General features: G+C 48.3%; 1 protein-coding gene across 6 annotated transcripts in view; it reads left to right on the top strand.

Moving 5' to 3' along the window:
- S1PR2 (sphingosine-1-phosphate receptor 2) overlaps positions 1 to 15775 on the top strand; it is a 93607-nt gene that overhangs the window by 71296 nt on the left and 6536 nt on the right. For all 6 annotated transcript variants that reach the window (XM_039328325.1, XM_039328322.1, XM_039328327.1 and 3 more), the window contains one exon: positions 14661 to 14778. The gene's annotated coding sequence lies outside the window, so the exon portion shown is untranslated. The remainder of the gene's footprint in view (positions 1 to 14660; positions 14779 to 15775) is intronic.

Genomic DNA, 15775 nt, shown 5'->3' on the forward strand with positions numbered 1-15775 from the left:
GAGCAAGCAAAAGTAGACTTCCAGACCACAATCCGAACCCTACAGGCGCACGAATTCTCAGTCAACATAAACAAGAGCCACCTCACCCCCTCAAGGAAGCTGCAGCACCTAGGCGCAGTGATAGACTCGGACCAGTGCAGGGTATACCTGTCCCAGGAGCGGCAGACCAGCATCTCCAAGCTAGTCCACCAGGTCCAGAGAAGCAGGAGGGTGCCCTTGGTTCAGCTCTCAAAACTCCTGGGAAAGATGATATCTTGCATGGGCATTGTCCCATGGGCCAGGCTTCACTCGAGGGGGTTGCAGTGGTTCCTTCTACCCTACCAGAGGAGGAACCTCAGCACCTCCAACAGGAGGGTATTGGTACCAAAACAGGTATTGGGGTCACTGAGATGGTGGATATCTCCCATGATATGCAGGGGGAATATATTCAGGGAGCCGGACAGGATCACACTCACAACAGACGCGAGCCTATTCGGATGGGGAGCCCATCTGGGAACCCAGATAGCACAGGGCCAGTGGGACCAGAAGGACCTTTCCCACAGCATCAATTGGCTAGAACTTCAGGCCATTCATCTGGCTCTACGGCAATTCTCCCATTTAGTATCAGGAAGACACGTTCTCGTGTTAACAGACAACATAGCAGCCAAGGCCCACGTCAACAAAGAGGGAGGTACACGCTCAGCGGACCTAATGAAGGAGGCGTTGGCTTTGGCGCGGTGGGCAGAAAACAACGTAAGCTCCATCAGGGCGGAACACATCTCAGGGGAGACGAATTTCCGGGCGGACTTCCTGAGCAGAGCCAAGGTGGACCAGTCGGAGTGGCGACTGGATACGGCTCTGTTCGGGGAGATCTCTCGGAGGTTCGGGCAGACACATCTGGACCTCTTTGCCACTCACAAGAACACACAACTCCCCAGGTTCTTTTCTAGGTTCCCGACCCCGGGATCGGAAGGAACGGACGCGCTCAGATGCCGGTGGCCGGCACAACTCCTGTACGCCTTTCCACCGCTGCCATTAATACCGGCGACCATACGAAAGTTGATCCGGGAAGGCGCAGAGGTAATCTTCATTGCCCCACATTGGCCACGGCGCCCGTGGTTTGCCGACCTTGTGGATCTTTCGATATCACCCCCATGGAGGATTCCCCCGGACCGAGTAACTCTCAGTCAGGGCAAGTTTTTGCATCCAGATCCGCAATGGCTGCAACTAGCCGCCTGGCATTTGAGCGGCAAAGCTTAACCAAACAAGCTTACTCCGCAGGGGTGATAGCGATCATACAAGCATCAAGAAGACCCTCCACAAACAGGATCTATGATGCTACGTGGAAGGGCTTTTGCAGGTGGTGTGCCCACCTTCACCTAGATCCAACTGCAGTATCCATTCCCAATATCTTAGATTATCTACTGGAAGGACTTAATAAGGGTCTGTCAGTCAACACGATTCGCAGACAGGCATCGGCTCTCTCGACTGTAATATCCTATGAAAATTTATCCTCTCTGGCGCAACATCCAGCGATTAGCGCCTTCTTAAAAGGGGCGGCGAATACTAAGCCCCCGGTTATACACAGGTACCCGTCTTGGAGCTTGTCCAAGGTTCTTCATGCCTTGACATCGGCACCCTTTGAGCCCCTTGACTCATGCTCTCTTCACCACCTATCGCTGAAGGTAGCCTTCCTTGTAGCCATTACTTCAGCAAGGAGAATTTCGGAACTAGCAGCACTGTCAGTGAGGAAGGATCTTTGCACCTTCTTCAAAGATAAGGTAGTTCTCAGACCAGACCCTGCCTTCGTCCCGAAGGTAAACAGCATCTTCCACAGATCTCAGGAACTGATCCTCCCTGATTTCTGCCCGAGACCCAGACATGGACTGGAGCGTAGGTGGCACAAGCTGGACGTGCGTAGGGCACTGTGTTTCTATGTGAAGCGCACTTCATCTTTCCGTAAAACGGAAGCATTATTTGTTTCCTTTCAACCGTCAACTATGGGAAAGAAGGTGTCATCTTCTACTATAGGTAGGTGGATTAGGGCATGCATAGCCCAAGCCTACCTTTCGCAGGCACTTCCAGTGCCCGCACATGTGACTGCTCATTCAACACGTAGCGCGGCTACCTCAGCGGTGTGGTCAACACAGGTGTCGGTGGAAGAGATTTGCAGGGCTGCAACCTGGTCTTCTCCTTCCGTCTTCATCCGACATTACCGTTTAGATTCCTTCGCTGTAGCAGATGCTGCATTTGGTAGGAGAGTGCTACAGCAAGTCGTATCTGCTCAAGGTTCGGTGGCCTAGACACTCCCTCCCAGGGGGACATGAGGGCTTTGGTATGTCCCATTCATTGGACTCTACAGCCATCCTGCTGGAGAAGGGGCGTTGTCTTACCTGAACACCTTTTCTCAGCAGGATGATGTAGAGTCCAAGCCCCCCCAGATATTAGGTCTAGGCAGGTAGGACAAGGAGCTAACACAGCAATCCCAACAAGGTTCTCGCCTCAGTCAAAACTGGGGTCACGCCCAGAAGAAGGGTGTGGCCAAAGTTTTTACCCAGTCTGCCGGGCAGGAAGGCTGTCATAGAACCCATTCATTGGACTCTACATCATCCTGCTGAGAAAAGGCGTTCAGGTAAGACAACGCCCCATCAGTATGATTCAGTTTCTTTGAACATAGCTAACTTTTGTTATACCACCTATAAAATTGGTCAGGCTTTGATTATCCACTAAAGAACCCTCCACCAATTGTAATGTTCTATCTTGTTTTGTTTGTATTTTTATTTTTAATGCGTTTTTGTTTCCTGTTCTGGTCAGAGACTATAATAAAAAAACCTATTCATATTCTTTAATTATCTGAAGCTTCAACCAAATCCCTTTTAAAAATTCTAAACGTTGGGGAGAAGCCATTCTTATGTCCACAAATTTAGCTTGATGACCATGGGGACAGAAAACTGGTTACTTTTGACAGAACCTGACTACAAGATCATGTTCCACGATAGCAACCTTTATGTCTACCGTATTTCTAGGTATAGCTTTGTTGGATGAACTGTATTGTTATAGTACTCTGTTAATGAGGGGTCCTTGGTGCTGTCTCAGCTTGGTTGTTTTCCTGCAGACGTTTCATTACCCAAACTAGGGTACTGTGCACTGATGATGTTACCTAGTTTGGATAATGAAACATCTGCAAGAAAACAACCAAGCTCAGAGACCACCAAGGACTCCTCATTTCAACCCTGAGCTACAAATATTCTCCTTACTAGTGTTGATGTAAAGCCTATGAAATTCAGTGGGGCTTAGGCACAAGATTAAGAATTAAGCAAGGATAAACCTGATAAGAGTGTGGTAGGTAGCAGTACATCTTATATTTTGTGGAAGAACCATTTTTAAGGGACTGTCAGCCAAATTAGAGCTAGGGTTACCAAAAATTAGGCGTCCTGGCCACCATGACAGAATACACTTTTTCACAAACTCAAACAATATACACAGATACTAATTTCCACTTGACTCTGGGATAGTATATGGATTTATTCCCTTCCAGATTTGCTGAGTTTAGTGTGTGTCTTTGGTTGCAATCAGCTGTTTATTTCAGCTCACATTGTGATGGTATAAAAAGAACCTGGGAAATTTGCTGTGCACTTGATGTGAGCTTTGCTGACTGTTCCCAGCTGAGGGAGATGACTTCCTGCCTTGTTCTACAGCACAAAAGGCTTGGCTTGGCCTCCCATTGAAAACCTAGGTTCTGTAGATCTGACTTGGCTTTTGTGACCATCCCTATTGCCACTTTTGAACAAAGGTAAAAGGATACCCTAGGCCACTGATGGCGAACCTTTTAGAGACCAAGTGCCCAAAAACTGGCCCCACCCCTGCTCCACCCCCTGCCCAGCCCCCGCTCTGCCCCACCCTGCCTGTCCGCAGGGCCACTCACCGCCTCCAGGGCCCGTCACAGATCGCCCCGGCAGCCCAGTAGCACCATGGAGGCCACGGCCTCTGCCTGCGCCCCCGCAGCATCAACTGTGCATGATGGGGTGTGAGGGTAGAGTCTTGTCCACGCTGCCTGGCTGCCATGTCCTTGGCTGCACTGCTCTGCATGGGCCACGCTCAAGGGAGACTCCCCTCCAGGGGAGCTGCTGGTGAGGGGGTCACGAGGGGAGGCGAGGCTGGGGCAACGGCACGAGTGCCCACAGAGCGGGCTCTGAGTGCTGCCTCTGGCATCCATGCCATAGGTTCGCCACCACTGCCCTAGGCTGTCTCAAAGCATTGTTCTGGATTTGAGATTAGAGGTTGGGATAAGGGTGCCTCTAAAACAGAGGTCTTCAAACTTGGTCCTTTTATGACTTGTGGACTTCAACTCCCAGAATTCCTTAGCCAGCGTCCCTGGCTGAGGAATTCTGGGAGTTGAAGTCTACAAGTCATAAAAGGGCCAAGTTTGAAGACCCCTGCTCTCGAAACTTTCCCTTCCCTTGAACTGGGGGCAAGAAGAAGTGTTCATGCCCTCTGTGGCTCATTTGCTCTTTTATTATGAAGATGATTTCATGTCCCTGTTTTTCAGTGTTAAATGAAACACTTGTTGAGTTGTCTGTTGTGAGATGGACATTCTAAGGTAAAAGGACACCCTTTTAAGCGAGACAAAAAAATGGCTGATCACTTCTTTCATTTCCCTTGTCCTATGTCCGCCATCAGTGGGGATACGTTAGATGTAAATAAAATCCGAGTGTTCCACAAATCCAAGCAGATAGTAGAAGGCTATTTTGCAAAAATGGGGCTCTGAACTGATTTCTTTTGACATTTTCAATTGAAAAGCATGAAAAACATTATCCTTCCTGTCTAATGTGCTTATCAGACTTTATCGAGCCTATCAGCCTTAACATAATACCCTTCATATGGGTTGGATTATAATTCTTAAAACCCACAGTTACCGGCTTGCTGGCTGTGGATGAGGAATATGACAGAGCAACCCATTTCCAGGACATGACATTAGGGAAGACTATCCCTAAATCTTGCAAGCAACCAATCTCATATAGTAAAAATATTAACATTATTTTTTAAAAAAGAAAAAAAATGACAGTGATCTTCCTAAGAGGAAGTGGAATTAGTAGTAAAATAACAGCGGCGTGAAAGCTTAAATTACATTCTTTAGAATTTTCTAGACAGAGGAAGGAAGAAAAGCGCTCTTTCTCTCTTTTTTCTTGTCTATGAGCTTGTGCTTAGCATAATTATTAAGCTGAGAGAAGAGATAGCAAAACATTTCCAATTCAGTACAAGTAGAAATGAAAATGTGGGCATTAACTACTTACGACATGCTTCCTTCCTCCGTGATTTCTGTTTTCTGCTTTTTTTAGCAGACTCGCATCAGTGCACACTTTGTTATTTTATGTATTATCAGCCATTTGCTGTCCCAGACTGTGAACCTCTAATGATTTACATTTTTTAGGACTAGACTGAAAAATGCATGTGTTTCTAGAACAGTGGTCCTCAACCTGTGGGTCGGGACCCCATTTGGAGTCGAACGACCATTTCACGGGGGTCGCCAAACAACGCAGTCCGCCATTTTTTTCCCATTTTCCTTAGCTGTGCTACTCCCTTTTATTCTATTGGCTTTTGAAAGCCAATAGAATAGACTCTCTTGAATAATTCTATTGGCTTTCAAAAGCCAATAGGAATTGTCCAGGCTGTCTCTGCCCTGTTGAGCCCGCCAAAAGTCCCATTCTGCAAACGGTGCTGCACCAGTTGAGTAGTCCTCGACTTACGACCGGTTGGGGGTCGCGGCATTAAAAAGATTGAGAACACTGTTCTAGAAGGTATGTAACTTGGGTAATTACCTACATGAATGGCTGAATTAGTTATGCAAATTCATTATTATTTGGCACCATTACCCTCCTGCATGAAGTATACACAAGTATTCTTGCCTCACAGACAGATTACTACAGTAATGTAGTGAAGTGGTTCAGACAACTTTTCATGTTATCTTTTTACACAAATGGAACTTGCACAGAGCTTCAACTTCTACATGTGTTTTCTTGCAAATGTACAGATTTTGAGATGGGAAGGAAAGGATTTATGTATGTTGCCCATATGTAGCATTGCTTCTTAGTCCACAAACACACAAAAATAACTTGAAGAGGAACCCACAATTCTCTTCAAATGTGCTAACTTAGCCCATCTGGGGGAAAAAAACCCAGCAGAAATCCCCAAGCTGCCTTCAGTACTGCTATAATAAAGATCTTCTCACTGCTATACCATACAAAAGAGAAATAAAGCAATTTGCTTGTGTAGGCACACACACACAAATGTCCATATTTTTACTTGGATGTGCTGTGCATTTGTCTGACTGCAAAAAAAAAAAAAATCTGGGAAGCAATGGCATCTTTCAGAAACCATGACAATTCAAAATAATAAGATATGCCATCATGCCATTGCTTAATTGGCATTATTACATAATAATGTCATGACACCTGATGCAAATATGTAAGCTGCATTATTTGTATGATGATATAATGATCATGTTCCAGCTTCCCTGGCATGCAAAACATCATAAGATAAAATAGAACAGACATGTCAAACTCACGATGGCACGTAATGTCACGCAACGTATTGGGCCGGTTTTGCCATTGCTGGCAATGGGGTGGGTGCGGCTTCCATGTGATGCGCCCGGCCCACGGGCCGGCAGTTTGACACCCCTGAAGTAGAAGTTCCTGCAAATGGGAGGCTGAGCTTTACACAAACCCTATAGAGGGGCAGTGACTTAAAGAAAGGCCGTTTTTACTGCATTTTCAAATACATGAACCAGAAATACATCATCTTCATATTTTAAGACAGACATATGAAATCAGAAATCTGGAGATGCTTTCAAAATGGAAGTACTCTAGTCTAGACTGATGTTTCTGCAGATGTAAGAGGCTTCCTCTTTTTCTACTATCTTATCTAATTGACTTTGGCTAGTTCTCCAGTACAGGAGATGGATAATCCACGGATGGGTTTTCTCTGTCTGCCTGCTCTTGAGACCAAGTAGCCAAAACTTGACACGCCCCCACTTCCTGTGGAGTCCATTCTTAACTTGGTCTCTGCTCGAGAAGACTCGTTGGCGTGGCTCTCAGCTTATCAGATTAGACAAAGAAATCCATTGATTGATTATCCCTTGATAATTGGCTTTCCCTTCCAAAAAAATTGCCACCTATAGGAATTTAACCACAAAATTTTCTGGGGATCAGTCCTGATCTTAAACCTAAAATTAAAAAGGGGATTGGTGGGGAGGGAAACTTCCCCACAGATATCAGCCAGCCCCAGGGCTCTGGTGGGTGGAAAGGGGGGGAAGAAGGCATCAGCAGAGACTACTTGCTTAACCTTTTCCCCAACCACTAATTTTTCCTTGGGATCATCCCTGATCTTATATTAAAATTGGAAAAGGGGGTGGGGGTGGGGAAACTCCCCACGGATCCCAGCCAGCCCCAGAACTCTGGAGGTGGAAAAGGGGGGAAGAAGGCATCAGCAGAGACCACTTGCTGAGCTTTTCTCCCCAACCTTCCAAGGGATTTTTTCCTCAAATTGGGAGAAAAAATAACAATCTCCAGGTCCGGATTCAAACTTGAATTCGGATCGTCGGAGATTCCCTAGCAGCCCAGGGCAACCGCGGGCGCCATTTTAGTTGCCGCTTTCAGGCAACAAAGGCAATCCCTGACTGGGATTCCCTTAAAATGTCACCAGCGCGCCAAATTTAAATCCCCGGGCACAAGCAGCTTCTGGGAGGCCGCGGAGCTTATTTTCAGAGGGAAACGAGCCGCGGCCACCCTCCTTTTTAAAAAGCTGAAGCACAGGAAGGGAGTAAGCCCCAACTAAGAAACGGGGGCTAGAGAACCCTCCTGGGATCCGCAAAGCCCTTTTTCAGAGAGAAACGAGCCGCGGCCGCCATCTCTTGCCAGAGGAAGGCAAACCGAGCTTAAGGAAGCTCCACATCATATCTGGAAGCACTGATAGAGGCGGAATAGGAGCACACAGCCAGCGCTCCACCCCCGATACACACATATAATAATAGGACAAAATATAATAATAATAAAAATAAATAAATAAATTTAAAAATAAAAAAAATTAATTAAAGCTAAAAATTAAGCGACTGCAAGGACAACAGGCCTAAAGGCAGAACACACAATATTATCATCATCACCATTATTGTTGTTGTTGTTATTATTATTATTATTATTTTATTATTATTATTGTTGTTCCTATTATTAGTATAATAGTAATAATATTAATAAGAATAAATTCCGCTCTAGGTGACCGCCATTTGATACCTTGTTGTGTATTAAGTCAGGCCTACAGACCCTTTTGAGGTCGGCACTGATATTTTTTGCCTCCCTTTTCCTTTTTCTACTGGTGCACGTTGCCTGGTCACCTAAGGCCTCCGGGCGGAACCCAAAGAGTGGTTCCAAACGTGCCTTCAGTATCTCCCTCAGCTACCGTGACCTTAGCCCAGAGAGAATATTTTTGTTGTGGTCGGGTGATCAGGGGAACAGTCCTGATACTTGTTCCAATTTCGCTCCTGCCAATACTTGCCTGCCTGAGCGTCTTCTCAGTTTTTCTGGGACTGCTCAAGCGGAATGGAGGGACCCTCGTTGCCTCAATCCATGAGCACGACCCCTCCATCTCCCAATTATGGCTGCAACACACCTTCTGACCAGAAGGCGGCAGGCAAGTGCAAAGCGAAGACAAAACACTCGCTCAAGAGGCCCTCCAAGTTGGCGGAAAAGCAAGGCAGCCGTAGGCACCAGGCCCTGGAGAAGGAGTTCTCCAGAGCGCAGAGGCAGGCCCAATTGGAATTGGTTCAAATGGCGGCCACCGAGATGGAATTACCATTGGGTCCATCTACATCAACCCAGAGCGCGTGGTCCATTCCAGGAACACCGCAACCACTGGATTCGCCATCCACATCAGCCCAACAAACAACCACGGCGGCAGGCACAACCACTGAGTCCACCTCTCCACCTGCGGCCACCACACCCAAAGGTAATGACATAGGGGACATCTGGGCAGATGGACGGCTAGAGGCCCTATTAACCAAAGTGGTGGACCGAGCCCTAGCACAGCGCTCCGCCCACCACGACCAGGGGCCCTCCATCTCAGCCATGCCACACTCGGAACTCCCCTCAGAGTCCTCAGGCATTCAGGAACCCGTCTCCCCGGCCCAGTCCTCCATGAGTGGTTATTCTTCACCACAAGAGGAGGATCAACCTGGGATCTCTATGTCAGAGGATGAGGAGCTTCCTCCTGAGCCCCCCTCAGGGGGATTATTTAATCACAACCGCTTCCTCACGATACTACGCAAGGCCACAGCCATTGCGGACATGGGGACGGATCAGTTTTCTCAGCTGCAAGCGACACCGGCCACCACATCCAGACCCGTATTCGTAGAAAAGGTGACGACACAGTACCATATACCTTGCCCCGCCATTTTCCTGAAAGGGATCAAGAAGCCATGGGACTCTCCCGCTTCCTTCCCATCAGTGAGTGGTACGGACAAAAAATTATACAGCACTGCCACAGACCTCAATGAGGCCTTAGAAATACCTAAAGTAGATGAAGCCTGGACCCCCTTGGTCTCCCAGACAGCCATGGCTGGGGACCTAGTGGAGGCCCTTAAGGCAGATGACAAAAAGTGGGAACAAGCCTTTCGCAAAACCCACCAGACAGCGGCATGGGCCATCAAAGCAGCCACCTCAGCCTGCTTTTTTGTCCGGGCCACCCTCATCTGGTTGCAACAACTACAAACCATAGTTCCTATGGATGACATACGAACACACCAGGACCCAGCTAAGATGGTAGCAGCCACGGAATACGCTGCAGACGCAACGCTCCAATCGGCCATTTTTTCATCCAGATCCATAGCATCCAACATAATTGCCAGGAGAATGCTATGGCTAAAACACTGGCAAGCTGACACCAAGGCTAAGTGGTGGCTAGCGACCGCCCCTTACTCAAGCAACGGTCTGTTTGGGGAGGCCTTGGACCCCTATCTTGTAGAGAACAAAGACAAGCGGAAGGTCATGGCACACTTGAACAAAAGGTCAGACAAACGTACCACACCTTACTTTCGTAGGCAGTCCTTTCACCAACCGACAACCACGCCTATCAGTCAGGCACCCAAGCCATTCACTCCCAGGCAGAACAAACCGTACGGCCGCCCCTACGACAGACCGGGGTTCCAGCCCAGACAACAAAACCAGTCGAGACGACCCTTTCGTGGAACGGGTCGTCCGTACCGGAAGACAAAATGACTCCTACATAGACCTACCCATTGGAGGAAGACTAGCTCACTTCTTCCACCAGTGGGAGCAGACCTCCACGGACAACTGGGTACTACAAACCATCCAGTCCGGGCTGTCCCTGGAGTTCCTGGTCACACCCCCAGACCGACTCATCAACTGCTCGGTCTCCAGGAACCCCACCAAACGCAAACTCATGCAGGAGGCCATCCAACACCTGTTGGACATTCAAGCCATAGAACCGGTCCCAGCGGAATACAGAGGCAGAGGATTTTACTCCATCCTCTTCGTGGTTCCAAAGACTTCAGGAGGATGGAGGGCAATCCTGGACCTAAAAACCTCAACCGCTACATCACATACAAAAAATTCAAGATGCAATCCCTTCAGTCCATCCTGGGAAGCATCAGAGAAGGAGACTTCCTGGCATCGATAGACCTCACGGAAGCCTACCTTCACATCCCCATCCACCCAAACCACTGCCGGTTCCTACGTTTCTGTTACGGGGGAAAACACTTCCAATACAGAGCCCTCCCCTTCGGTCTATCTTCGGCACCCAGGGTATTTACCAAGATACTAGCAGTGGTAGCCGCCAAACTGAGAAAAATCCCAATACGCGTCCAATGTTACCTAGACGACATACTAATCCAAGCAACATCCTACAGGCAGCTCAGGCGGACGTAAGGACCGTCATTCGCGTCCTCCAATTACACGGATTCTCAGTAAACTTTCGGAAGAGCCAGACAGTGCCCTCGTCCAGGCTGCTGCATCTGGGGGCCACGATAGACACAACCAACTATATGGTCTATCTCTCCCAAGAGCGGGTGGCCGGTATCAGGGAACTGGCTCGCTGGGTTCACAGGCAGCGTTCAGTTCCGATACTAACACTTTCCCAATTATTGGGCAAGATGGTATCGGCCATAGCCATTGTACCCTGGGCCAGGCTCCACCTATGGGAACTACAGTGGTTTCTACTCCCTTACCAACGGCAGAACACCAGCGCATCCAACCACCTAGTCAGGGTCACGGCACAAATCCGCAGGGCGCTACGCTGGTGGTGCTCTCGGGCCGTGACCAAGGGGTCACCCTTCAAGGAACCAGTCAGACTTACCATCACTACAGACGCCAGTCTGTATGGTTGGGGAGCCCATCTGGACTCCCAGTTTGTACAGGGACGTTGGTCCGCCACGGATCTGAGAAACAACATCAACTGGCTAGAACTCAGGGCTATCCACCTAGCCTTGCAACAATTCAAAGACAGAATCAGAGGCCACCACGTTCTAGTCCTAACAGACAACGTAGCAGCCAAGGCGCACATCAATCGGCAGGGGGGGGACCAGATCAAAAACCCTGATGACAGAGTCACGACTCCTATTCAGCTGGGTAGAGCCCAATCTGAAGTCACTAAAAGCGGAACACATATCGGGGGTCAACAACCAGCAAGCGGACTTCCTAAGCCGCACCACAGTGGACCCTTCGGAGTGGGGGCTACACCCGAACTTGTTCCTAGACATCTCCCGCAAGTTCGGGTACCCGATCCTCGATCTGTTCGCATCATCAGACAATGCCCAGCTCCCCAGATTTTACTCTCGTTACTTCAACCCGCGAGCAGAGGGGACGGACGCTCTGAGAACTCAGTGGCCTCAGGGTCTGCTTTATGCCTTTCCCCCACTACCACTCATACCGGCGGTCATCCGAAAGCTGATTCAGGAGCGGGCAGAAGTGATCCTAGTAGCACCATATTGGCCACAGAGACCGTGGTTCGCCGACCTGATGAACCTGTCTCAGTCGCCCCCATGGAACATTCCCCCTCATCAAGTGTCCCTACACCAGGGAACCATCAGTCACCCGGAACCCCAATGGTTACAACTGACCACCTGGCACTTGAGCGCCAGATAGTGGCACAGGAACTATTCTCTCCCGGGGCCATTACCATAATTCAAGCTTCACGCCGTCCGGCAACAAACCACATTTACGACTCCACTTGGAAAAAATTTTGCCTTTGGTGCAGGGAACGGCACTTTGACTTACACAAATTCTACATCCTTCAGATAGTAGATTACCTCTTGGAGGGACTAGACAGAGGCCTCGCCCCCGCGACCATCCGCAGGCAAGTGGCGGCCTTGTCCACCTTCCTCACCTGCACGGATTCAGTTCCCTTAGCTCACCACCCCAGGATCCGCGCCTTTATCAAGGGCGCTTATAACACCAGACCTCCAGTAGTTCACAGGTACCCGTCCTGGGAACTACCGCGAGTCCTTCACGCGCTCATATGGTCACCATTTGAACCATTGGCGACCGTTTCCTTGCGACACCTGTCGCTAAAGGTGGCGTTCCTGATTGCCATCACATTGGCCAGACGAATTTCGGAACTGGCCGCACTGTCATTCAGAAACGACCTATGCATTTTCCACAAGGACAGGGTGGTCCTTAGGTTAGATCCTTCCTTCATACCGAAGGTGAATTCACTCTTTCACAGGACACAGGAAGTAATTCTCCCAAACTTCTGTCCAAATCCAACACATGACCGGGAGCGGCAGTGGCATACATTGGACGTCCGCAGAGCCTTGCGGCGTTATATAAAGCGTACAGAACCCTTCCGCAAATCGGAGGCCCTATTTGTGTCCTTCCAAGCGGGCACCTTGGGGCGGAAAGTTTCCGCGGGCACCATTGGAAGGTGGATCCGAAGCTGTATCGCAGAAGCTTACAATGTATCATCCCTGCCACCCCCAAGTCATCTCACAGCCCATTCCACCCGAAGCGCTGCAACTTCGGCGGCATGGGCTACCCAGGTGTCAATCGAGGAAGTTTGCAGGGCCGCGACATGGTCCTCGCCTTCCCCGTTCATACGACACTACAAGATAGACCGCTTTGCATCGGCGGACGCCTCCTTTGGTAGGAGGGTCCTCCAGCAAGTTGTCTCAGAGATCAATCTACCGGCCTTATCTGTTTCCCACCCCTTGGGACAGTGAGGCTTTGGTACGTCCCATCCGTGGATTATCCATCTCCTGTACTGGAGAAGGGGCGTTGGTCTTACCTGAACGCCTTTTCTCAGTACGGAGATGGATAATCCACACCCACCCCAAGGCCAGCAGGCCGCTAGTAGGGAGCTGAGAGCCAATACCTCGTCAATCATCAGCCAATTCGCCCTCGTTAAGAATGGACTCCACAGGAAGTGGGGGCATGTCAAGTTTTGGCTACTTGGTCTCAAGAGCAGGCAGACAGAGAAAACCCATCCATGGATTATCCATCTCCGTACTGAGAAAAGGCGTTCAGGTAAGACCAACGCCCCTTTTCTACCAAGGGATAAAAAGAAAGAACACCAGAAGACACTGTAGTCCTGCTCATTAGATTTTATCTTTTCAAAAGTCTAGTTTCCCATTTGCCTTTAGGTCCCCCCCAGTATATTTTCAAATATGTTTCTGCGTAAATTGCAGTCAAATGGACTGGAAATTGGCTTAAAATGATGGAGAGCTAAGATCTTTCAAATCAAAACAGCAGCAATTTTGTAGAAATCAGAAGGGTACGTGTTATAGGTAAACATTTCGTGAACTAGAGAGACATACTGCTTAGAATACTAAATCAGCAAAGATCTTCAGTTATAGATGATCTTCAGGAAGGATCAAGCAGAAATTCAATCTTAAGGTTTTTTAGTGCCCTGAACAGGTGGGTTTTAAACTTTTTCAGGCCTTGGAACCTGTTGATTAAAAAGGAATTCCCTAATCAAGAGACAAAGCTCTAGTGATAGAAGATTGACCAACACAGTGAACTTTCTTCTTTCTCCGTTAAGTTCTCATGAAACACTAAATCACAAGCCCTTGTGAAAAATCTTGCTCTAAACCAGGGGTCCCCAACCCGTGGGCCGTGGCCCACTAGTGGGCCGTGAGGGGTTTGCAATTGGGCCATGGGCATGCGCATCCTCACTTGTGCAAGCAGCAGGTGAGCATGTGCTTGTGTGCTCCATTTCTGTGAGCGGCAGGTGCGCATGCACGCTGCTTGTGGAAATGGAGTTGCGTGCACACATGCGCTTGCCAGCCACTTGCGTTAACCATCCCCTCCCCCCCACTTGTCCACAAAGCTGGAAATGTTGGGGAACTCTGCTCTAAACCATCGTGCAGTTCTCTCTGCATTACACAGAAATGGAGAAAAGCCATGTTTAAAGATGCAAACCTGGAGTTTTGTACTAATGTCAATCTGCAGCTCAGTTATGGGATCTCATATATTTGCTGTCAACGGCAATAATCTTAAACAGTCAGAATTTGTATCTTTATTCAGTGCTTATTGTTTCAGTTAGTTATACGGTATGCTGTTTTACAATGAGGTGGTTTAATAGTGAAGTAGAAATTTAATGTAACTTCTGACTGTAAGAAGCTGGAAGTGACACAGAATGACCCATCTGCTAATTCTTCTGCTTTCTGTACATTTCCTCAGAAAAATGTAATGCTGACTGTTGCTGAAAAGGCTGGGAATCCGAACTAGAGATGAATCCTGGGTTTTCTGAATCAGGCCAGCAAGCTGTCCCTCCACACCTTACTAAGGACCTCCCCAGGTAACTTGCTTTCTTTTTATTGGCTGAACTGCTGCAGTGCATGTGTGCATGCATGTGTTAATTACCCACGATCATCCAAATGGCAATGCAACCTGATGCCCTTCAGGAGGGGGAGTAGTGTTGGAATTGTTTTCCCCCATTTGCTGGATATGGCCAGAGTTGTAGTTCCTACAGAGGTCTTCTGAATTAGACTATTTTTTATCATTTCTTTGGGACTCTTTGGGGGAAAAGGGGGTTAAAGATACAGAGGAAGGTAGTCCTCAATTGATGACCATTTGAAATTATAATGGCTCTGAACAAAGCGACTTAACAGTCCTGCCCAAAGTTATATCCGCTGCAGCACTCCCACAGTCAAGTGAATAAAATTGTGGTGCTTGGCACCTCACGCTCTACTTCCCACCCTATCTGAATGCCCACAGGCCTTGGGCCTGCTTCCTACCCCACTGGATCCCAAACCCTCCTCCACACATCTCATCATGGCTTAATCAACATCCCATTATGGTTGTACATAGAAAACTAGCTGTATTCTTCATCAGTGGGTACTACCATGGGTATTCATCCAATCTCTCTGTCCTGCCATTGACTTTTAGGGGCAATAGGTGATCCTTTCCATCCAATATAGTTGCTGTTCTCTCCTCTACCCAGCCACTGAGTGGAGATAGCTAGACAAAGACGAAGTTTTCAAATATTCAAACTTGTAATGTCTGAAAGGTGCTTTTTCAAAAGGCAACAAGACTGTGTTCTTTTTCCTTGAGGAAGAAGACATTTTGCTTTTCATCAGTTCTGGCTGGATACGGTGGGGGGGGGGGAATGGAAGAATTAGTTCTGACCAAGTAATTTTTCTGATAGTCTAATTAGTTTTGTCCAGCCAGAACTAATAGTTCAGCTGCCTTTTGAAAAAAGCACCTTTGAGACAACCATGACCTGGGTGACTGAGAATCCCCATGGACATCCAAACCTGTAAGACCCAGGGAGTGAAGCATCTCTTTTGTAGAGC

The sequence above is a fragment of the Crotalus tigris genome, unplaced genomic scaffold (genome assembly GCF_016545835.1).
Source record: "Crotalus tigris isolate CLP2741 ecotype Arizona unplaced genomic scaffold, ASM1654583v1 scf7180000024375.2447938, whole genome shotgun sequence".
Taxonomy (NCBI): Eukaryota; Metazoa; Chordata; class Lepidosauria; order Squamata; family Viperidae; genus Crotalus; species Crotalus tigris.